This window comes from Ursus americanus, chromosome 22, assembly GCF_024610735.1.
Source record: "Ursus americanus isolate L20-20 chromosome 22, mUrsAme1.1.p, whole genome shotgun sequence".
NCBI classification, from domain to species: domain Eukaryota; kingdom Metazoa; phylum Chordata; class Mammalia; order Carnivora; family Ursidae; genus Ursus; species Ursus americanus.
Window position 1 is genome coordinate 36,163,654 of NC_142148.1, and position 24,337 is coordinate 36,187,990.

At 39.3% G+C, this 24,337-nt stretch overlaps 1 protein-coding gene across 1 annotated transcript in view; it reads left to right on the forward strand.

Annotated features, from left to right (window-relative positions):
• The first annotated feature begins 748 nt into the window (after window positions 1-748).
• The window catches only part of BTBD3 (BTB domain containing 3), a 33,838-nt gene continuing 10,249 nt past the window's right edge, over window positions 749-24,337 (forward strand). Inside the window, exon 1 of the mRNA XM_045809093.2 lies at window positions 749-883. The gene's annotated coding sequence lies outside the window, so the exon portion shown is untranslated. The remainder of the gene's footprint in view (window positions 884-24,337) is intronic.

Consider the following 24,337-nt stretch of genomic DNA (forward strand, 5'->3'; position numbering starts at 1 on the left):
TTACCCTCTGAAAAAAGGTAAAATTTTGAGGTTAAGCATTAAAAATAATTTCCAAATGAGCTTCAACTACCCTTTCAGCCATCGTTTTTGCCCTTCACTATGAACAATACACTCAGGTTAAACTTGTCCCAGTAGGGTTCGTGTGTGTGTGTGTGTGTGTGTGTGTGTGTGTGTGTGTGTATACTTTTTTTTTTTTTTGCAATTCATTCCTTTATGTTCACCTTTCTCTCCAGGTGAACTTCTGACACCAGTTCTTCCAGGTTTCTCAATGAAGTTTTCGGCATCACCCCAATCCAGTAGCAAGTCTCCTTCCCCAAACTGCTTAAGAGTGTAGCGCACTCCCATATCTGTTCAAAAACAAGGACGCAATCAGTTCAGGAAAAGGAATCGCAAGCCAATAGTTCCCCATTAATGGAGAACGCCCTGTATCCTGAACAAAAAGCTCTGCCAAAGTAGGTGCTCAATAAATGTTGAACACATTAGTTGAAGGAACCAGAAAAAAAGCCTGCAGTCTGTGGGACACGGGTGAACTTGCCTCTCAGGGAGGAGGAATCCTAGCCCTCTTCCACTTTGCTCCCATTCACTGGTCCAGGGTCACCGCCCTCTTCGCCACCGGACCTAGGAAGGGACAGGCAGTGCGCATGCCCCTTATCCAAGGCTGCCTCCGGGCGCGCGGCCTGCTTGGCCCCGCCCCCTCCCGGCGCCCGGGAGCGCGCGCGCGGCCCCGCGGAGCGTGCCCTGCGTGCGGGTGCCCGCCAAGCCCGCCGGGCGCTGGATCCCCGAGTGCCCGGGCCGGGGCCTGAGGAGTGGGCACCGGGCCGGGGCGTCGAGCGGCGAGCAGTGCAGGCGGCGGCTACGCCGGAGGTGACGAAGAGCGCGGACGGTGAGTGAGGGCGCCGCGGGCGAGCTGGCGGGCGCCTTCGCGCGTGCGCAGCACCGGACCGCCCGGCCAGGGGCGCGCTCCCGACCCCGGGCCGAAGGTGCCGAGCGCCGCTGGGCAGGGACGGGGCCGCGGGCAGGCGCCAGGCCGGGGGATGCAGGGGCGCCCAGATCCCTCGCCTTGGCTGGAGAGACGTTGGTTGCACCGGCGGGCTTCCCGAGGGGTCCCAAGCGGGACGGTGCCGGGCCCGCGCGCTGGGGTCCCGGCGCCGTGGTCCGAGGGGCAGGGCCAGCTGCAGCCAAGGGGCGCCGGGGAGGGGCGAAGCGAGCCCACCCGGGCTCCAGCCGGCCATACGGCCGCCCGCAGAGTGCGCGACCAGCGGAGGTGGCGGAGGTCCAGGGAGGGGGCGCGGCGGGGGAGCGTTGGCGCCGAGCAGGTGGCGGGGGCCGCGCCCCTGGGCCAGGGAGGCGCATGGTTGGAAACCGGAGCAAACTTCCCGGAGTAACTTTATTGAGGCGCTGCCAGCGGGGCCCGCGTTGGGGGCTCCAGGGACCTACACCCCGGCCTTTCCCAGTCCTGGTCGCCTCAGAACCCCGTCGAATGATGGTGGGCTTACTGGGATTCTATTTCCTTCTGGCCCTGGAGCTCGTCCTTCCAAGTTTTGATCGGCATTCATGGCCCATTCGCTCTTAAAATAGGTGTATAAGTTTGGTGTTTGGGTAGGAAGGATGTTTGCTATCTTGGGAAGAAAAAGGTTATACTGCCTAGTCTTTTAATCTCAAAGAAAGTATTGTTAGAGTATGCTGGGGATTCCTAATTGTCAAGAAACCTATTGTCCTGTGTGCTTGGAGAAAGCCAGCTAATTCTATTATTAGCCTTAAAAAGACAAAGGGAGATAATTGTGCCTTCTTTTCTTTTTTTTAAACACTCTACCACCTCGCCAAATCACGGACTACAGTAGTTCCCAAAATTGGCTGCAGAAGAGAACCACTGGAGAGTTTTAAAACTCTAAGCTTAAATAGCACCCCAGACCAATTAAAACAATGTGTATTTTAAAGATCCCTAGGTGTTTCCAATTTGCAGCAGAGTTTGGGAACCGCGGGTTTAATAAAAGTCAAGATTTCAATTTTACGAAGTAGCAGTTTGTAATTGAGATAAAAGTCTAGCTTCATTTTCCATAGACAGGAACTGACAAAGGGTGGTTTGTTTTCCACCGGGGAGAGAGGGAAGTGTCTAATGGTTCAAACTTAAACTTAACTATAATGTGACTCTAGCGTCCAGGTCTTTGTTCTCACTGATGTTCTGAGTTTCCTTTGGGGTTACTCAGCCCTCCTTCTCTGACCCCTGCCACAGCCGAGGAGTTTCGTTGTCTTTTAACCTCTCAAACTCTCTTTCTTTACCTTCTCCCAGTTTCCTTCTTTTAACCATCCCCCAACCTCTGGGAGAATCCCCCTCCCCCCAGACTGTACTGGCTTTGAAGGGTTACTGCGGGTTCCTATAGCAACGAGTCCTCCAGGGGAAGTGGGCGGGTCCTCCTACCTTTGGGTTTCAAAATAGGACTCTTCCTTTTCCGAAGAATTTGAATCACCCTTTTCATTTCTTGGCCTCAGCTCAGGTAAGGGTGAGCTCATACAGTTCCAGTTTTTCTTTCTAAGTAATTACAGAATTATTAGTGCTGTTGTATAGGGTGATACTGCTCGCAGCTATGAGGAATATTCATTCTTCCCAGTCTTTGCACTGAGAACTTGTTTAACAAAGTTCCAAAATGTGGTGGAAACGATGTTTTTTTAAAGTTTTCCTTTCTGAGCACAGAAGCCTAAGAATTGTACATATCATTTCTCCAAAGTCTTAAGACTTCTTATATTTCAGAAGTTTTAAAAGTGAAATACAATCCTACAGCCATGCAAAAATCTTCTGGTAATTTGTGGCCAAAGAAAAGTCATTATCAGCCTTTGACTTGTTTTGTTCCTAGAAAGTGCTTTGCCTTGATTCTTTACGAAAAGAAAAGTTAAACCACTTATAGTATTATACTTTAACAAAGGAAAAACATACTTTGTCTACAAATTTGCTCACTCCTTTCCTTCCCCAACATACACACATCCAAAGCTAATTTTTGAAAATGTTCACTGTTATGCTCAAAACAGGTATTCTACAGCCATCTAATTCCGGTTAGCCTTGAAAGGAGCTGTTAAAACAGTTCTGAACAAAGTAGTACAGAAATACATCATTTATATGTCTTAGGCTTTTTGCTTTTTGAAACCTTTTAAACTTTACTATGTAAATAATAATCAGAATTCAATTAATCAATTCCAAAATGTTTTTAGTAGGCGATTTAGTAGTGATTCTGATCTTTGGGAGTCAAGAGAGGTGTTTTTTTTTTTTTTTTTTGCAATTATCTCCTGTCTTATGTGCTAATTAAATATCCATTATGGACTATGAAGCAAATTCTGAAAGGATGATTTTTTCCCATTTTAACTCAGAAAAATAATTATGGAAATCCCTCTCATTTGATGTATCTTGTAGTTCAAACAGTAATGCTCTACTGCTAAAATAGTAATCTCTCACCTAATCTTTCCTCTTTTTTCATCACGTTTCAAAATTGAGGGCTTCAGAGCACCTACATTTGAGAGGATCTGTTGTTCCTTTGGCTTCTAAACGTTTTAAAATAAAAAGAAATTGTCCCTGTTGTAGACATTTAGGGAATACCCCCAAAATTAAAATTAAAATCACAGTCACATCATCAGAAATAAACAACTGTTCATGAGATGGTATGCTTCCACTTGTCCCTTATTTGTCTGAATGTTTTAAAATTGGCAATTTTAATTTCATCTGCAGTTTTAAATACTGCCCTTTTACTTAATATACTATAGACATTTTCCATGCCTTCAAATCTTTGAATATAAGATTTTTCATGATGGATATGTCAAAGTTTATTTAAGTAGTTTTCTGTTGTCTGACATATTTCCTTTTTTTTTTTTTAGTGGTTAAAAAATCAGCATTAAATGCTGGTTGCAAATCCTACCTTGGCCACTTCAGATCTAAGTGGCCTTTATTAATTACCCAATTCTTTGATTGCGTTTGCTTTGTCCGCGGAATCAGGGTAATACGGATGCCTGCAACATAGAGTTTTGGAAAGATGGAATGAACCAGATAGAGGAAGGCCTTCAGCAGAATCTGGCAAAGGAGGTAGTAGGCTCAGAAAGTAAAAGCAGACTCGCAGGCAGAGCTGGGATAAATGCCTATGCCTGAAAGTCTTGGTTTCTCAGACTTGCTTGGGCTAGATTTATAGCAGAATTCCTGGGGCAGAGGTGAACTCTTTATGACTCTTGAGGCACGTTGCCAAACTGCTTATGCCAAGACACATTGATTCTCTTATGCACCTAATGGTTTCCCCACTGTGTCAGCATTCCAGTGTTTAATCTTTCCTAATTTTCTATAAAAATGTGATCTTATTTTATATTCTTTGGAAACTAGTGAAATTAGTGATTTGCTTCTTGTTTTACCTTTTGAAAGGTGTTTGTTCAGGTACTTTGCCCCCTTTACTCTTAATTGATGATTTTAAAAAATGATTATAAATACCTGTTTCATATAGAGTATTGTGCCTTTATCATATTTGCAGTGATTTTTCCCTCACAGCTCATTATTTGTCTTTTAATTTACTTTATGGTATTTTCCAAACAGCAAAATAGTTTTATGTAGTCAAGCTTTGTCTTGTCCTTTATGATTTTTCCTTGTAAACATTTCTGTTGGGAAAGTGTAGAGATGATGTAACAAATTTTGGAAATATATTAGATTTTTACATTTAATTATGTATTAATGTATGGATGTGAATTGTCTTACACCATCTCCTCGCTAACTCATCAGTTCTACCAGCACCATTTGTTAAATAGTCCATCCTTTCCTCATTGGTTGTGGTCTTTCCTTTATTACATGTTAAGTTCTGGACTAGCTTTGGGTTTGCTTCTATTTTAGGTCTTGCTCGTGTATGTGTTGATCTCTAAACTTAATGCCAAGTCTTTTAAATTGTAGATTTAGAATACATAGAAATATCTGTTAGAGCAAGTCATGATATTCCTTAGAAAATCAGAATTACACTCATCTGTCCTTTCAGATAAAGATTATTATCTTACTATCTTTAAACTAATGCATGCACATAGTTTAAGTCTAAGAGTACTAAAAGGCTTATTGTAAAATAAATGTCCCTTGCCCCCTCTCTCCCCTACCACTCCCATTCCCGAGTCTCCCTCCCCAGTGGCAGCCTTTTGACTGTTTACTGTTTCTTCTCAGTTGTTCGCTGGGGCCTTTTGTAGGGTCTTTCCTCTTGGGCTGGTCAGAGAGTGTGGTCTTCCAGCATCCTGAGCTGTGGAAAGGATCTAGCTGCCAGTGTTCTCGGAGGCATCTGGCAGGAGTCTTCAGCATCCTCTTTGTATAGAGTCACTTTGGGGAAGGTTCCTGTGCTCTCACGGCCCAGAGACTTAACTGTTTTATCTGCTCCTATGAATCAGTCTCCAGTCTTGCTGAGCTCGGGGACTGTCGGCCAGACATTTGCTGCAAGTTAAGTTGGAAGGGCATCCTGGGATGTAGGGTGTCGTCAGTAGCCTTTACTAACCTTACTTTAGCCTGTCATCCTTTCTCCTCCAGTTTGTGAGTAAACTGGAAGTACTTCTCAGTTTTCCTCACTTAAGACGTAGCATTTCACTGTTTCAGGTGGGCTAAGTTGCAACTAGGCTGTCTGCTTTCCCCTTTCCTGATTCTGTTGCAGTTTTCCACTTACAGTTATGTGCGTTGTTGTTTTTTGGGAAAGGACTGTCGTCTACATGTAGTGACTGTCTCTCTCAAGGGACATGAAAGGTTATCCGGACCTTCTAGCTCTCCTCGAAGAGGTTTTGGGTTTTGTTTTGTTTTGTTTCATTTACGTCCTAATATGTCTTGTTAGGGTTCTTCGGTGTTTATGTTTTTGTTGCTGTTGTGATGGGTTCTTCAAATTGGCTATTGCTAGTGTAAGACAGTCGTTGATTTTTGTATATTTATTTTATAGCTGGCTTTTACTCTAAGAGCTTTTACTCTAAGAGCAGTTTATTCTCTTGGGTTTCCTAGTTATATAATCAGTTGCTGATAATGACACTTATTTCTACTTCTTTCTAATAATTACACCTTTTATTTTGGTTTTATGGCATGCTGCACTAACGCTAACTTTCTAGAACATTATAAAATGATTCTGGAACATTATCAAATAGTAGTGGTGGTAATGTGCAAACTTGTGTTGTTCTTTATTGTAATAGAATAAACAGTGGTGCGATACTGGCTTTTAGTTTGTCATAATTCCTCATTAGGACAAAATCTATATTTTATTTCCAGTTTGCGTGGAGGTTGTTTTGTTTGGTTAAGTGATAGGAATTGAATATTAACAAATAACTGTTAGCATTTATAGTTTATCACTTTCTTAATGGTGTTTCTTAACAGATCAATTGATTTGAGTCCCAAATATTAAATTGGAGTAAATCCTTTCTTTTGGATAATCCTTTAGAAAAACATTCAATTCATATGCAAATTGAAAGGATAACATCATATTCAATCCATAATTATCTTCTGGGGTGAGGTGGGATATGGTCACTAGGACTTTTTCCAAAGAAGGTATTCCAGGTTGCTAAATCCAGCAGTCATTTCTCATCTTTACCTATTGGCAGCATTGATATAATTGGTCATTCCCTCTTTTTTGACATATTTCACTTGATTTCGAGGACACCACATGCTGCTACTTTTCTTCCTATGCTACTAGATCACTGGTTTCACTTTTTCAGTCATTTTTTAAAATTTGCACTGTTTTTTTCTTACCAACCTATTAATTTGGAATGCTTCAGGGCTCAGTTCCTATAGGACTCTTGTCACAAGCAGTTACAAGAGCTTAATAAAATACCACGTAGCTGCGTAAGACTCCCAAATGTATATTTCCATCTGGGGTAGTGCGCTGAAACTTCTGAAACACATGTTAACTACTTTTTTGACTTCTTAACTTGAATATGTAAAAGATACCTCAATTTTAACAGGATTAAAATTGAGTTTTTTATTTTTCTCTACAAACCTGCTCTCCCTGCAGCCTGCCCCATTTTGGTGGGTGGTAAGTCCATTTCTCAGGTTATCCAAGCTAATGCCCTTGGAATCATCCTTACTCTTTTCTCTCCACATCAGATCCTGCTACTGTATCTTCAAAATGTATCCAGAACCCTGTTGTTACCCACATAAATCCAGGCGCTCAGCCCCTTTCCCCACCTCTGTCTACTCACACTTTTGTCCAAGTTTCCAGCACCTCTTGACTGGATTATTACAGTGGCCCCTCTTTTCTCCTTCGCTGGCTTCCTTTTAGTACATTATGGGCATAACAACCAGAGTGATCTTTTTAAAACAGGAGTTAGTTTACATTAAAACTGTCCCATGGCTTTCCATCTTACTCAGAATAAGTCCCGTTCCTCTTGTTGATTCACAAAGCCCAACACAAATCTGCCTATCACTAACTCTGCCCTTTTTCCCACTTCTCTCCCTCTCCTGCCCTCCATTCCATTCATCTTTATCTCCTTGTTGATCCAGAAATACATTAGGCACATTCCCACTTTCAGGTCTTTGTGTTGGGTTTTCCCTCTGCCTGTAATATTTTTTCCCCAGGTGCATTCATGGCCAGTTTCCTCAGCTCCTTCCAGACTTCACTAAAATATCCCCTTGTCAGTGAGGTCTGTTCTATTTATAATTGCATGTTAAGCTCTGTATCCTTCTTGCAGAGCTCTGCATTTTCTTTTTCTATAGCATCTATTACCTTCTAAGATATTACCTGGTTAATTGATTGATGGTGAATTGTCTCTTTCCCCACTGCTGGTAGGCTGTGAGTTCTGTGTGGGCAAATATTTTGTGTCTGTTCATTAATGTGTCCCACGTGTCTGGTATGTAGAAGGTGTTCAGTAAATATTTTTTGAATGAATGGATGCAGTCTGCCTTCTCTGGTGTTTTGTTTTGTTTTTTCTAATGCATTTCTTATAAAGTAGCATAGACCTTGGCACCAGTGGGTCCAACAGCAATGATTTAACGTCCCACCAGCAAAGGAGAAGTTCCAGAACATGTATGATTTACAGTGGATATAATAATACATAGACTGGTTATGAGAATTAAGTCAGAGACTGTAAAGTGCTGAATTGTGCCAATGTGTAGGGACAAGTTGCTTAACAGTCAGAAAAGCCTAGCCAACTGCCTTGATTCACATTTGAATGATGAGAATTATGTTCTAGAACCTGCTCTTTGGATTTCAGCTTTTAACCAAGGTGGGGGACAGTGACCTCACTTCGGGAACTTTTCAGAATACATGTCTGAGCTCCCTGGTAAATATCAGTGATATACTGTTACTATATTTGTTTTTTAGCCACTGCCTTAAAGTGGAATGTAACCATTTGTTTTCTCCTTTTGTGCTTTCTTGCTGTTAAGGACATTTCTCCATCTTTTATGTCCCCTTTAAACTTTTTCCTCTGAGGTTGAAATAAGTTCTTTTATAAAGTGATTTTGAAACCACTCAGAGCCTCAGAGAAACTGCTAATTGAACATGATACTAAATCCACAGAATCCAAGCATCTCGTCCCTTACCTTCAGCTTCCCGGACTGCAGTCTGCTGCAGTCATCCGTACAGCAGTCATTATAGCAGTCATTTTAGAGTTTTGCTTACAGTGTTTCTACAGTCTCCTCTTGTGTCCTTCAAATCCAGAGTATCTCAAAAACATCAGACTCCCTCCCCTTCTCTTTTGGTAGAGTAAGAGCTATTTGTATGGTTTGTCCTGTTGTAGTTGCTGTGCAAATAAGTGATGTCATGTGCAAGAAAAAGATGATTTTTTTAGAGATCATCTAAGCAACCAAAGAATAGACAATAAACCAAAATGTATGTAATTCTAGAAATGTTGATAAACCCAGTAGCTGTTACCTAAACACAAAATCTGTGAAATTTTCTTCAGTTTCTACTTTCTTTTTCTTTGGGCACGTCTAGTTCCTTATTTTTTACCTCCTGAATTTTTCTGTAGTGGTATATGAGCAAGAGCAATCCCCATATTCAGTTAGAGGGTATAAGTGTTTTAGACATGATTACTGTACACGTTAGAATTTCTGAAGCACCACTGTTCTGAATGCACCTGCCTAATAAATTTGCTTTGCCTTTTCAACTCAGATTAGCATTATATCTGGGTTTTGTTTTTGTGAAGATTCATTCTTTTGCAAATATCACTGATATAATTTATTTTATTTTGAACCCCAAACAATCTTATTGGCCAAGTCTGAATGGAAAGCATTGACCTGTCTTTCTGCCGCTGAATCACAAAATAGCCCTTAGTTTAGGCTGTTTATTAATTGATAGCCCAGTTGGAAAATATACCTTGTTTTTATAGTTCTACACTTGGTTTGGGACATATGTAGTATTTGTTTTCTTTGTAAAGATTTTTTTTTTTTTAATTGCCACCAGTGTTTTTGGAAGTGGTAATCTTGACTACCTAGCACCAGCAAACATACCTACTCTATAGTGAGGGACTAATTTTGACCTTCAGCCATTATTATACTTTAGGTTTCTGAATAGAGAAGTGATTACCAAGGTCCCACCTATTTTCATATCTCTGTTCATGAAAAGTGTAGTAAAAAGTCAAGTGTAGTAGTCAAACTACATTTAGATGTGTTACTAGGGGGCTTATTGGAATGATCTACATTCCTAGAAAGTCTAGAAAATGGTAAAGTTTTTAATTACTGTTAGAGCAGGCTTCTCTTCCCAAAATAATATTATTGTCATCATTAAAAATGATGAGAAACTACCCAGAAGCACCTCCTGCTCAAGATGTAAGGTCAGGCTCCGAACAGCTGTTCCTTGCTGTTGCTTTCTCTTGTATAGCCCTTCCCCCAGGCCCCGTCCCCTGTCCCCCCATGTCGGACACCCTTTCTGGCAGGGGTGCATCCCAGGACGTCCTCTCTTCCCATGGTTCCTTCTCTCTCCCTTTCCTGGGGCCTTAGGAGATAGGGGTGAGTGCCAGGCACCTGTTCGTCGGAGCATGGGCAGTTGGCAGCGGAGGTAAGTCGCGGTGCAGTTACTTCTGGTCCCTGCTGGTTGTTCTCTCACCAGACGCCCCACTCCTTCCCCTTTCAATAAATATTGTAGAATTTCCTTATGTGAATTAGTGGATTTTCTAGTTAATTTAATACTACTCAGCAGTATTTCTGTGGGACCTACGGGGTCAGCACATGTTTACCTGAAATTCTGGGATACTCTATTATCTACTTTCTCTTGCCAGTGCCATGAAAGACTCCTCAAAATGTCAAATTCGATCCTGAACTCTTCCTAGCATACAGCTGCTGGCAGGTACTCAAAATCATCACGAGGCGGTGATATACACTACGAAGTGGGTGTTGGTTGGGGATGTCAATAGGTAATGGTGTCTGGCTTGAGTAATAGGAAAATCAGATGCTCAAGTTTGGGACAACCTGTATTTTGATTTTACTGTCTTTCTATAATAACATATAATTATTGGGTATAAAGTAATTATGAGGGTTGCAATTCTACCAACATATACAACCTCTAAAATCCTTTTATGAGTGAAGCTAAGAAAGTGAACACTGGGTCTTTAGTAAAAGGGTATTTTTTTCTTTTATTTTTTTTAAGATTTTATTTTTAAGTAATTTCTACACCCAGTGAAGGGCCTCAGACTCACAACCCTGACATCAGGAGTTGCATGCTCCACCAACTGAGCCAGCCAGGTGCCCCAGAAAAGGCTATTTTTAAATGAAAAATTACTGCTGGTAGATGAAATATTTCCTAACCTGAACTTTATTTCCAACAAACTATTTTCTACTGCCTAATATGTTACAAAGATTTTGGTATTATAGAAAACCAAATACTGTACTATATATACATAGTACATAGGAAGTTATTAAATTAGTGTGAGAGAAGCAGGTTTGAAGGGAGAAAGTGAACAGCGAATTCTCTTCACGGTGGCAGCCATGTTTACCTTGGGGGGATAGCAGAGGCTGCTACTTTAATTGTCCTAAGGAAATGTGGTGTAGGAGAAAGCAGATTATCAGGGAGACACATCTGCGTCTTTCTTACTGCTAACATTTATGTGAAGCCTCTAAGGACAGTTGTCTACTCGAAACATTTAAATTTTTCTCTTATTTAAAGTCTTCCGAGAAGGTATTAATTGATAAATCTTGTACCTCATGCTCGGTGAATTTCGTGAAGTTGGGGCAAAGCTAATAAGGTGCCAAACAGGGTCATAGAACAAATAGAATATTAGTTTTTTGACTGCTGTTAATTTTTGTGGCAGAGATTGTCTTCTTTTTCCTTGTGTTCTCTATTTTATCTACCTAATATGCAAAAAAAAATTTTTTTGGAATGAGTAGTTGAGAATTATGCTCTGAGAATTGCTGTTTTCTAGAAGAATAAAACCAAAAGGCTGCTATGTTAAAAGAACCTTCATTAAAAAAACCTCTAAGGGCTGACCACCAATCATGCTTACAATAAAATCCAAACTCCTTGTGATGCTAGGCAGGTGTCAGTGGTTCTCATACTTTTTGGTCTCAGGATTCTTATACTCTTATTTTGAGAAACCCAGAGAATTTTTGTTTATAGGGGTTATATCTTCTTGTTATTTATTGGAGTGGAAATGAAAGCAAAGAAAAATTTTATGTATTTACTTATGTGTTTAAAAATAAATAAATGTGGGACGCCTGGGTGGCTCAGTCGATTAAGTGACTGCCCTCAGCTCAGGTCATGATCCCAGGGTCCTGGGATCCAGTTCGCTTCGGGCTCCTTGCTCAGCGAGGAGCCTGCTTCTCCCTCTGCCGCTCCCCTGGCTTGTGTGCTCTCTCTCTCTCTCTCTCTGACAAATAAATAAAATCTTTAATAAATAAATAAATAAATGTATGTATGTTTTGGGTTGAATCATATGACAAAAATCTCATCTCCCAGATGGGTAGCTCAGAAAGGAAGGATATTTTAATAGCCTTTTCAGATTATTGTGACTATTCTTTGATACCTTGTCAAAATTTGAATGGTAGTTTTTTAAAGGTTAATTGCCGTGTGAAATCTAAAACCATCAGTGAACTTGTTTTGTACTCCTGTTACACGGAAATCCGTTGGTCTGTCTTGTACTTCAAATGGACTGTTTTTTTCCCCGTGCATGATTTTGTAATGTAATTGCATTGTTATTAGAAAACATTGGTTCAGTGAGTAATGCAAATCTGTCAAATGTTATGTTTCATTATACAATATTTTAAAATTACATTCATTTAATATCATCACCAATCTCATCAGAAACAGTCTTTAAGTGTTGGGAAGCTATGAAACTCAAACTTATGCTGGTATAATCAAGATTTCTGAAATTTTAATTTTTGCTTGAACATTTGAATTTTATCATTGGCAATAGTTTGTTTTCTGTTTTGTTTGAAGTGCCACTCTCCATTCATTTTTTGAGAAGATGTCAGCTGGTTATTTAAGTGTCATAAAGCATATTTGGCAAATTTTCTCAAGTACAGTGGTATCCCATGAAAAAAGTGGCTCATTCAGCTCTAACACAAACAATTGCATGAGTATTTTTTTTCTCAAGGCAATCGTTCTATCTCTGTTTCAGTAGAAATGCCTTAGGGCTACTTCCCATTTCATCACACAGAATATTAAAAAGATATGTGCTCAGGGGTCAACAGTTTTTACTGCTGCATCTCCCAGAGATTTCCCCATGAAACAGTACATTGATTATGGCAAAGGAAGGCACGGGAGCTAATCTGCATTCATCGAAGCTGTTTTACCACTGTTCCTAAATCCTCCAATTCCCCAGGTGTGGGCGGGGAGGAAGGGGGAAAGAAAGGCGGTTTGACTGGTCCTTCCGTGCATGTTCCCTTTGGCTGTTCAGGATCTGCTGGAGTGATTTGCACTTCAGGTGGCTTAGGAACCAGCAGCATCAGTAGTGAAAAGAGTCACAGAGCCAGGCTATGGACCAGTTCTTTTGGAGCTTCTGGAGCGAACCCTGCCTTTTCTGTTTGGAGCAGGTGGCTCCCCTCGTGAGGGCTCTTGGTTATGCACCACCACTGCCAGATGTTCCTAGGAGGTTTCAGAGGGCTGCAGTCACTTCTACCTACTTCACATACTTTCTTACCCAGTGCATTTCACAACTGCTTAAAATGCTTCATACCTTAAAATCAAGCATACTTTCAACAGTAGGCTCAAAACAATATATTTACCTGATCCCGCCTTCCAAAAAAATTTTTTATAGCCATTTTAAGTTATTTGGAAATCCAAGTTATGTTTTATTTTTTTCCAGCACACAATTCAAACCATTGTTTTATAGCAGCTTGTTAACAACCCTACTAATGATTTTTAAAATCATTGCTGGTGGTAAAAGTTTCCTTTACTAATATGCAAGAGACTTTTGCAGCCGTGGAGAAGATACTCAGCTATTCCATTATTGATATTACCATCTTCATTTATTCTTACTCCAATGTTGTAAGAGAATATATAGACAGAAGGTGAGAATTCTTTATTTTGGGGGAAAAATTAAACATTTTTCTGGTTCTTCTTAGTAAAGGATGACATGGAAATGCACACATGTAAAAAGTGCACTTTTCCACTTGTGCTCATGCTCTGCAGTAATCTTAATGTGACATTGCCCATCCCTGGCACTGTGGTTTGTTTGCCATGTAGGCGTGAGTTTCCAGACTGTTCATATACTGCGCCCTGTACACACAAGCCTGTTTTATTACTTTGTTTGAAGATTGGGTGTGTCTAATGTAGTGGAAATTTATCCATTCAGTGTTAAGTACAGACGAAACACATTTCAAAGCAAAAGTCTCTTTAATTATCTATTTTTTTAGATTATTCATATGACTGCTTTCTTCCTTTCATGTGAATTGCTGAGAATTTATTATCCTTTCCAGTTCATTAAATCACTAAAATTCTCTACTGGTGCTATAAATAAATATGCCAGACCATGAATTGAGACTAGTTGATAAAGGCAGCTTTGTCCTAGTAACTGGGTCTCGCTTGTGGTTAACCCACACTTTGAATATGTGAATATTGTACTACAGTAAGTTTTAGACTTCTGGTGAAGCAAAGCCTTGCTTTAAACACATGTGGGGACTTGCCTTAAGAGGAGTTTTAGCGTTGTCAGTTCGCCTAGCTGCAAGATGAATGCAGTATTACAAAACCACATTTGTGCTTAGACATGTTCGGGAGAGCCTCGGGACACATTTAATAGATGTCTAGGTTCTTTACCACTGTACCTCACATAAACCTGCAGCTCAGGAGCTAGAAACATCCTAGGCCCCAGTTTCAAACCATTTTAAACCCAGGAACAGTTGCACTCCATAAATGCACTCTGGGGTTCTAGATGAACTTGGACGTGTGGGACTTGGTCCTTCCTGTTAACACAATGATTGAAAGCCAAGCGTGGGTGTGGTGCTGTTAGCTTTTATTGGGAGATGCGGAGATGCAACCCTCAGAGAACTCAGTCTCATCAGACCTCCTAAGGCAGGAGGAAATGTGAGAAAGTGCTGCATGGAGAGTCTCTTAAGTATCAGGAAGTCTTCCTTGTTGAGGTGTCTTTGGGCTGCATTATGAAGGATGGATAGGCTTCTGGTAAGTAGATTTGTAGGGAAGAAAGAGTGGTGAGGATGGCAATAGGCAACAGGCTCATTTCAGGTTGGGAATAGACTTGTTTGCTAGGTGAGGACATGAAGAGGACAAGATAGCTCACAGCCAGCTCCTGGCAATTCCAAATGCATTGCAAACCATGTGACTTCCTCTCTCTGAGGAAGGTGAGGCAGGATTTCTTCTTTTCTCCCTGGATAGACACTTGGTGGGCAGTCCTGACATGCTGGTGGAGCAGGAGAGACCGGCCCATCCTTGTTTCACGTGGTATCTCTTTAGGAAGAACGGCACAGAGTAGTTGGTTAAAACTTGGCCACACGCCACCTAATAAATATTCCTTTTCGCTTCCTTTTTGATGCTGTATTTTAAATTTTATGAACAAGTGTTACCTTAAATACTGACATCAACCAAGTCTCCTATACTGAACTCTTAGTGGATCACAGCATCCCTGTGGCTGGCTAATAAAATGCTTATGCAGAGATCTAACTCCTACAGATTTTGAGAACCATTTTCAGAGACTGTCTGCTTTTCCCTTGTCTAGTTCCAGTCATCGTCATTACAGTAGACCTTGTATGGGTCCATGTAGGTCTGAACTGTGGTGAAATGGTTGTTCTGTTATTAAAAAAAAGGAAAAGAAGAGAAAAAAGTAACAATTGAATTGCCACTCGTTGAGTATATATTTGGATTTGAATGTTCATTAATCTTTAATCTGCCCATTATAGTTAAGGTACACATGTAAATACTGTCTGTTGTTTTGTGATGCAGAGATTAGGGAAACCCGAATTTAAAAACATTTTTATGAATACTTTTGACTTTCTAAGTGAGACTCATTTGAGCATTATTTTATGAGCAATTACATTTTTTTATTCTGTACCTCTGGGCAGTTCAAGTACTGACCTACTTATATAGTAGCTCTTAATTAAAAAAAAATAAATGCTTGCCGAATATATATTAGAATTGAATTTTTGGTTGAAATACCTTATTTTCTTAGTTCTGGCACATGCAGTGAAACTAAGTACAGAACCTTCTCAACTTTTATTCTGATGACAACAGCATGAGGGATGGAAACAACAAGGGAGTACTTCATCAGTGCCAAATAATAATTTTCTGCAGCAAATGGAAGCCGTCTCTGAATGTTACTTGGTGTTGATATAGTTAAGGTTTTGCCAACCTTTATAGGACAATGTGTCTTTATATCGTGTCCTTCACAACAGTCATGGGGAATTGTATACTTTAAAGCTAATTAAAAGTAGCATAAAACCTATTTTTTAAATCTGAATTTAGAACAGATTTTACTTTGAATTTTTGCCAGAAGTTGATTTCTGTAATAATCCTCTGTCACAGGCTTCTAATTCTACTTGAATTTTTTGTTAGGAAACATTTTTGTGACTTAGTTTAGAAATGTATGTGCCTTTATCATTTTCATTTGGTGGTCTCTACTCCAGAAAAGACAGGTTAGAAATTGGGTGTGAAGATGCCTTGTATGACTTCACATGTTATTTGTATTTTCCCATGGCACAATTTCTCTCAGTGGAGCAGATTTCTTACTTTTAGATCTTGCACTGCTTGCTTAATGTAACTGTATTTCATTCTAGTCACATACATTGTAAACGTGAAAGAAGGTATTTCGTTATTTGAGACCCTTGTGGATGTGTTTACTGGTTTTTTTCTATGTGATTTTGTTAAAATAAGAAATAAAAGCCCCTCCACCTCCCCCAGCCTTGCCTTTACCAAACCTATCTTGTTCACTTTACAGTGATAAAAAAGTTAAATCTAAGTATATAATGCATATCATTACTTCAGGTGTTTTAGGAGGTAGTTGGTGAATTGATAGGAGAACAGTGTTCATTTCTAAGCACTCTTTAGTGACTAAGGGCATAACATATTTAGATGACTTGTCTTTGGTTATCTAATTTTTTAATCTTGTAGAGCTTTTTAACTAAGAGTTGTGGATATTGGGGAAATTGGTCTATGAAATTTATCCCATTAATAACCAGTACTGATATATACTATCTGGTGGTTTGAGCATTGTCCAATTCCATGTACTTATTGGAAAAGGATGACTTTCCCAACAGAGCAAGGCATTTTTTAGTTTAGTTAACCCTTAATGAAGAAGGGCCTTGGCTTTTATCTTAATGATCTGACTGTGGAAATGTTTTTGGTTATTTCTAGTATCAGGGGGAAAAAAATAGCACCTGCTAAAGTAAAAAAAAAAAAAATCTGTGGAAAAAAATGTTTTCCTTTGACCAGTACACAATTTTCTTCTGTCAGCTGAAGCCAACAGCCAACCTGGAGAAGGCAACGGCAAAGTTATTCCATTCTAGCATTTCCAGTAGGATTAACGTCCCCTGTTGGATCAGTACAGTCTCCCTTCTGACCTTCTCAGAAGAGGCTTTCTGAAGCCTGATTTTACTTTTCTTTGCACAAATTGTTTTTAAGTACCTAGGTGAAAGTCATACATACATACAATGGGATCATTGTATTATGGCAATAATATTTCTACCTTTTAAACTAACATTTTAATATAGATTCTGTTTGTTTGAAAATAATTTCTAAGGAGTCATTCAGCTCCAGGTTTAATATATAGTGTTGTTATAAGTTAATCTTTGATTGATAAAATATTTTTAGCAAATATTACTCAGAGAATTAATCAGCTTCTGTTGATCAGGTTTATGTATATGTATAGTTGTGCGCCATGAGAAAATGTTAGAAATACATTGTATTAATGCTTGAACTCTTACCAATGGAAATTCTCATTTTGGAATTTCCACCTCGACTTTATACCATATCATTGGTTGTCCTAGTAGCAGTCTCAGTTGAGAATAGTGATCATATACTTTATCAAATGACTATTTGATGAAAGCTCAATTATTCTAAGGTAGTTGAGCTGCCATCTTGACTGGTTAGGGGAATAATTAACCAACCTAAAGAAGAGAGCCCTTTCTTTCTGTTAAATTATGTATCTTTTTTTATTTCACTGACTGTAAGGTGCCATCAACAGCATGTAAGACATGCTATTATTTTATGTACCAAGGAAAAAGGGAAGAAAAAACCCTAGTACTTGTACTCATGAGATGCCATCAATTATAAGATAAACCCAATTTCAGAGATGTTAAAATGGGGGAGAGGATAATAATAAAATATGGTACATATGTATGTACATAGTTTTTGTTGGGTATTGGTTATAATCATAATATTAAAATGTTAAAGAAAACTATATTAAATAAATCACTATTCCTGCCAAACATACAGATTCTTTAATCCTAGAAAACTAGAATTGGGAAAAAATAAGAGATTATGTAGTCAACACTTTTACACAAGAGGAAATTTACTAGGAGATCATGTAGAGTATGTAAAAATTAGCAGTTGATTACCTTGTTTACCAAAGTATCTTAAACTTTACAAAAGAATTTGTAGTAGTAGTCCTTTAAATAGCTATCTTTAGAGTATCTCATGATAAATTTTATATACTCTCCCTTCTCAAGGTCACCTCATTTACCATATGATAAAGACTTGGGATTTAGATGAGGTGTTTAGTATCCCAAACAAGTGCATACAGACACAGCTTATAAGCATCAAAGATCATACATCAAATACCATACAGAATTTTTACAAGAATCGTTGTTCCTGCCTTCCAAGAATAGTCACATTCTACCGTTGGGTGTATTTTCCAAGTTTAAAGTACAGTTTAAGGTTAACCGGAGCTCTGTGCACTAAAAAGGAAATGATTTAGTGAAATGGTCCATGAGCCTCATCCTTTCAGCCAGCACTGAAGTATGCCAGGCCCAGATACTTGTCTTAGTTATCAGCCTTGGTGCCACAATTAAAACTAGGTCATTGTGAGAGAGACCAGGTTGAGTTGCTAGTATAGACATTACTACGTGCTCCATAGATGAACTACTTGCAGCTTTTGGCTCTCTCAGAAAGTGGGTACAGCAGAGCATCTGCCAGCAAGTACTCTCACAGGTTTGAAGTTGAGTGGACAACTAGCCTAGAGTAGCGGTTTCAGGTGCAGATTTGCACATCACGTGGGGACCTGATCACACTGTACAACACACATCTTAATAATCGAATGTTACGGGGCTCCTGGGTGGCTCAGTAGTTAAGCGTCTGCCTTTGGCTCAGGTCATGATCCCAGGGTCCTGGGATCGAGCCCTGCATTGGGCTCCCTGCTTGGCGGGAAGCCTGCTTCTCCCTCTCCCCCTCCCCCTGCTTGTGTTCCCCCTCTCGCTGTTTCTCTCAGTCAGATAAATAAATAAAATCTTTAAAAAATAATAATAATAATTGAATGTCACCTGCAAAATTCCAGCAAGTTCCTCAGCAACCTAGGACTTTCCTGGCCTGAGTGAGGCCAGAAAAAGCCTGTGGATGGGATGAAATGTCAGTAGTTGTGCAGCCTGGAAGATTATATCTTTGGGTTTGAGCCAGATTAATCTTTGGGTTTTTGTTGTTTTGGAAGATTATATCACAAATGTTTCCTGCTTTGGGTACAATTGTTACCAATAGTGAAAGCTTACCTTTGCAAAGTGTTTTCAACTTTTATCAAAATGCTTTCACAAACATGTAATCTTGCCTTCACAGTAAACCTGAGAGGGTTGACTGGGTATTATTATCCCATTTGGCAGATGAAAAAAACAAGGCTCATGGATATTAAGTAACCTTCAGGTCACTTCTTGTTGGCTCTTGCTTTTTTCACTATTCTGTGCTGCCATTGCTTAACTCCATATTTATTTCTAAATTTAGAAAGCATATAGCCTGTTTTCCAGCAGCTCTTGCTATCTTAAAGACTGCAAACATTTTGTTGCTTATCTTTTTTACCTCCTAAATTCTGCTCAGTATTGAAAAGCAAGCAAAAACAAAACACTATTCCATCATGATTTATCAGATTAAATTAAAATTACTCTCCTCTGTGATGGTCTGTCAGTAATTTTTGGAAGTGATACTCCTTTCCACAGTCCACCCTACCTTGTTTAAACCTCAGTTAACCTTGCTCTGTAGCTGTTTAGGTTTCTTGTGTTAAACCAAATACAAGTCCAGACAAGAAGTTCAGAGCTAGAGCAAGTTAAACAAGACTCTCCAGCGTTGTTAGTTGTTGACATAGGATTTGTTGGTATAAACCATGAGTGCCTAGTTTTTCCAACTTTCATTTTACCTGGGAAGCCTCTTCTGGCTTTGAGCGGCTCCCTCATTTATGTTCCTTCCTGTTACAGTTCCTCTCCATGTCTTTCCAGAAAGTGTCCTAGAATTCTTCCTGCAGGGTACAGAGTATATATGTTCATGGTTTTCATATCTGTAAGTTTTGCATATATTTTTTTTCTTTTAAAGTAGATCAGAAGTATGAAGATAAAGCATTATGTAAAAATGTGGGGTAATGAACTGCAGATGGAAATTAGAGTGAGTGAAACAGATAAAATTAGGCAACCAGTCTGGAAATCTGCATTCTAGTCCAGACATTGCCCCACTGCTTAACCATTGACAGATCCCTTCTGGATACCTTATCTGTGGACAGAGTTGTATTAAATAATTTCTAGAGTCCCTTTCAGTTCCAAACCTCATTCATGTCCCCACACTGAATGTAAAAGGATTCTACTAAATAAAGAGGAATGTCTGGCACCTTCCAGTGGTGAAGAAGATAATCTAAGTGAGCTTAAATTCTGCTGATAATCTTGTTATTATTGGAAATTGAATGAAAAGAGATAAAGATGATAGAACTTTCTGACAATTGTAAAAATCATCTGAAACCCACTGTGACTAGCGAATCTCTTAAGTCTGGTTCCTAATCTTGCTCACTATTGTATGCCAATACCTAACGCGCTGCAAGGCCAGCTTGTTGAATTTTAAGTACAGGTTTCCCCTACTATCCAAAAGTACAGTGTACCTGTGGAAACTTTTGTAAGCCAAAATGGCATAAAGAAGCAATCACCATTTACTTTATTTGGAAAAAGTTTTGAGTGTTCCCAGACCCATAAAATAACCTCTCTTTGGCTTTTCTGATATTTTAGGATACATCTTGCAAATGGATGCACAGAATAAATCAAGATAAAGCATAGGTGCTCTGGCAAAGCCATGGCAGCTTGATGCTGAGTGTAGTTCCTGGGGAAGGAGCTTGGTGGTGCCACTTTTCTCGAGATGTGTGCTGCCTCTAATGGCTCGCTGCGAAACATGCTGAATGCTATTTTTGCTTCTTCCTTTTTTCATAAAAGCAAAAATTCTTTGGATTTCCTTTAGTGAAAAAAGATATTAATGTAGGTCTTTCATAAAAGCAAAGTGCATAACATGAACTTTCAAAAGGTGAGGGATACGTATATACTTTCATAAAACATTAATGGGCTTCTTGACCAATTTACTTCATTAGGGCAGATTAACCGTGTCTCAGAACAGCTTTAAAATTCAGGAGGTGTAAGAACAAATGATACAATGCTAGTTGAAAAGAAATTTTAGAGGTGAAATATGAAAATACATTTTGGACAGGTATCCTTCATTTATCTACCCTTCAACCTAGTCGGTGATGTTTTTGGGTTGCGGATTCAATAGATGGGAGTTTTAACTCTTGATGTTTAATTTCAGGGGGGAAAGAAGCCATAATTTGTGTTTAATGAAGTAGACTATAGATGTGAAAGCAGAGAGGAAAGTGATATACATATTTTGTATATTCAAATCAATCTTTAATTTTCATAACATTTTATTGTGTTCTGGGTCATGGATTACCCTGTAAGACAGATGATAGTTGTGGCTCCTGGTCCCAGGAAAATAAATACACACTCCCAGTTGTGCACGCCATTTGTTGATGCAGCCATTGCCTTCTTCCCCTTATTCCAAGTTCTTGATAGAAAAGTGCTTTGGAATGTTTAACCTTGAAAGCTATTAGAAATCACCTAGACCAGTATTACTTAAACTGTGCTTATGAAATCCATGGAATGAATCAAGACCAACATTAAAAAGAGAAAAATAAGATAGAAAATATCTATACTATCATAACATGCTGAGAGTTTTTGTTTTGTGAACCCTCTTTCTATTTGTGGATGTGTGTGCGTGCATGCATGCTAGTACTGAGTCCGAATATAAAATGCATTTCTTAGGATTGAAGGTAAAGACTGAGAAACACTCATCTATTCTAGAGAACCTCTTCATATTGTAGCTGAGGAACTTGATGCCCTTAAAGGCTAAATGATTTGTCAGACTCCCCTTCCCTTCAACACACACACGATCAATGTTTTGTGGCCAAGCCAGGACTGAACCACATTACTTGGTGGCTAGTTTTGCTGTGCCACAATACTAATTTTTTGAAATAAAATTGTGAAGTAGATTATTTCAAAATATTAAGTGGTTCTTCTGTTTCTCACTTAGCAATCTTTAATCCTTTATTTTTCCCACTAAAATGATCTCTGTCGTTGTCCTATAAATAATCTGAGCATGAGCTGCTTTTCCAGAGAGTCAAAGTACTTTGAGGCCTCTCAGTTAGCTGTCCACACACCTGAATCCCAGAATTTTGACATTTAGGGCCTAATCAGAAGAATTTCAGAATAAGACACCCAATGTTAAGTTTTATGACCAAACCAAACCAAATTAATCATTTTGAATATTTCTCCACTCACTTGATAACCGAATGCAAAACGTGGCTCCAGATGTTGATACTGGATCATTGGGAGACCCTGTAACCTTCTTTATTTTAATCTTAGAGGCTTTCTCAAACTTGAAATGGTACAGATTACCTAGAGGGTCTTGTTAAAATGCACTTCTGCTCCGGAATCGGGGTGAGTTTCTGGATTTCTGTGAGGCTCCCGGGAGGTGCTGCTGCTGCTATTGCTGCTGCTGCTCCAGGACCACACTTTGAGTAGCAAGGACTTTGTTACCTGTCTTCTAAGCCACGGTAGGAAAACGAAGCTCTCAACAAGTTTTCCATGTCTTGATTTTATGCTTTTCAAAATTAGCTAAAAGATTAAAATGCCACTTTAATTTTTTAAATTGGATTACTTTTTGTATTTAAGAACGTATCTTTAAAACAGCCATACTCCTCAGTCCCCACTTTTCATGAGTGTGACAGTGCCCCTCTTTGCAGCGTTGTTCTAGGGAATTCATATAACTAGTATATTCAAGCTTTTCCACAAAACTTAGTTTTCCAAATACCTAAAACTTTAATTTCAGAACGAATATTTTCTAAAACATTATATAATTTTCTTAAGCTGTTGCATGAACTTGTTATTTTAGTGGTGGAAGAGCAGTGTTTGTTCGAAGCTTTCTTGGTAAAAGCTGTTGAACTGAGTGTGAAATGAATAAAAGCCACAAAGCCTTCTAAGTTCTTGTATCTACTTTTTTGTGCTTTTACTATTTTGTCTGTCCAGTTAACAGTTGTTAGTATGTCTGTCTCAAAGCAGCTCATTTCCCTTTCCAATCTAATTGGTTGCTATCTGACCTGAAAGCCAGGTATGTATGGGACTAATCCTGGTCAGAAGGACCTCCCTGTCCTGGGGGCTTTCCTAGGAGGTTGGTGTCGAGAAGTTCAGTAGCAGTTGAGCAGGAGAGAAATCTTTTGGTTTTATCCATATCCTGGGTTGTTAGCTCAATTGGAACACATGTGTTCCTTCTTTATACCTTTTACCACATGCTTTTAAAAAAACTAGTCTCTAGATCTCTCTCTCTCTTTCTCTGTATAGCATTGTGTGATTTGAAAGGGTATGTGTATGTCTGTGTGTGGGGGGGCTGCATATATATACATATGTATATATATGGTAAGCCTGTGACTGGGAACACACAATAATTGTAATAAATAAGCAGCATTTCAGGGTCCATCTAAAATGGAGACGAATAACCTTGTGGTAAAAACTGTTGGTTCTCTTATATAAAGTCTGTCTTGTACTGGCTTTGCAGTTTTAAGAGTAATAATGATGACAATAAAGAGGATATTCCTAGGCTCAGTCTTATGACTTAGGGTCCCAGGGATTCAAAGTTTGATTTCAGTTTGTTCTCTTCAGATTATTGGTTATAATAACCATCGTGGTACATTCGTCAAGCCCTCACTCTGTGAGGCACTCCTTATTCAGATGACTGCTGTGCCACAAGCAGGGCTGTGCCCATAAAGACTGTGTTAGGTGGGGCCGGGGGGAATGGCTGCGGCACTTGGAACAAATGAGAGTAATCCAGATAGATGGGGTGAGATTAAATCTCCTCATTAGTCCCTCTTTAGAAACAAATAAGCATGTGTGGAACCTGTAGCAGGTGTTTTGTTTTTTCTTGCTCAACAAAGCTAGAAATTGTTGGGGGCTTCACATCCATGAAAACCACATACATCGTAGTGTATGTTCTTCTGATTCAAAGCAGAGAGAACCTGTTTGCATTTTAACTAGGCAGCACCAGAACATTTATCATTTTCAATAGCCTTATTACTGGTTTTGTGTTCGAAGTTGTGGATTATAGTCTTTAAAATTACGACAAGTTAAGTGTAGCCATAACATTTAGGCTGGATTCTGAGATCCTGAGCAGGGACATATTTTTAGTGAATTATAACCTTTAAATACTGATGAGCAGATTTGTCTAATTTGAATCTTATTTTTTATATCTAAAATTTGTCTGTTTCAGTGCAGCTAAACCTACTGGTATAATCTTAGTCTAATTTAAAAGTATTTTCTGATCTGGGACTCCTGTCAAAGATCATCATAGGAACTAGAAAATGTTGGGAGATAAAATGAACACACGACCTCATCTCTCTTATTTTGCACTAGACTATAACTTGCATTCAAAGAGACTGGAAAAAGGAAAACAGCGTTCCTTTCCATTAAGCTGTAATAAGTGTGTTGTTTAGTATGGTTTTGCTA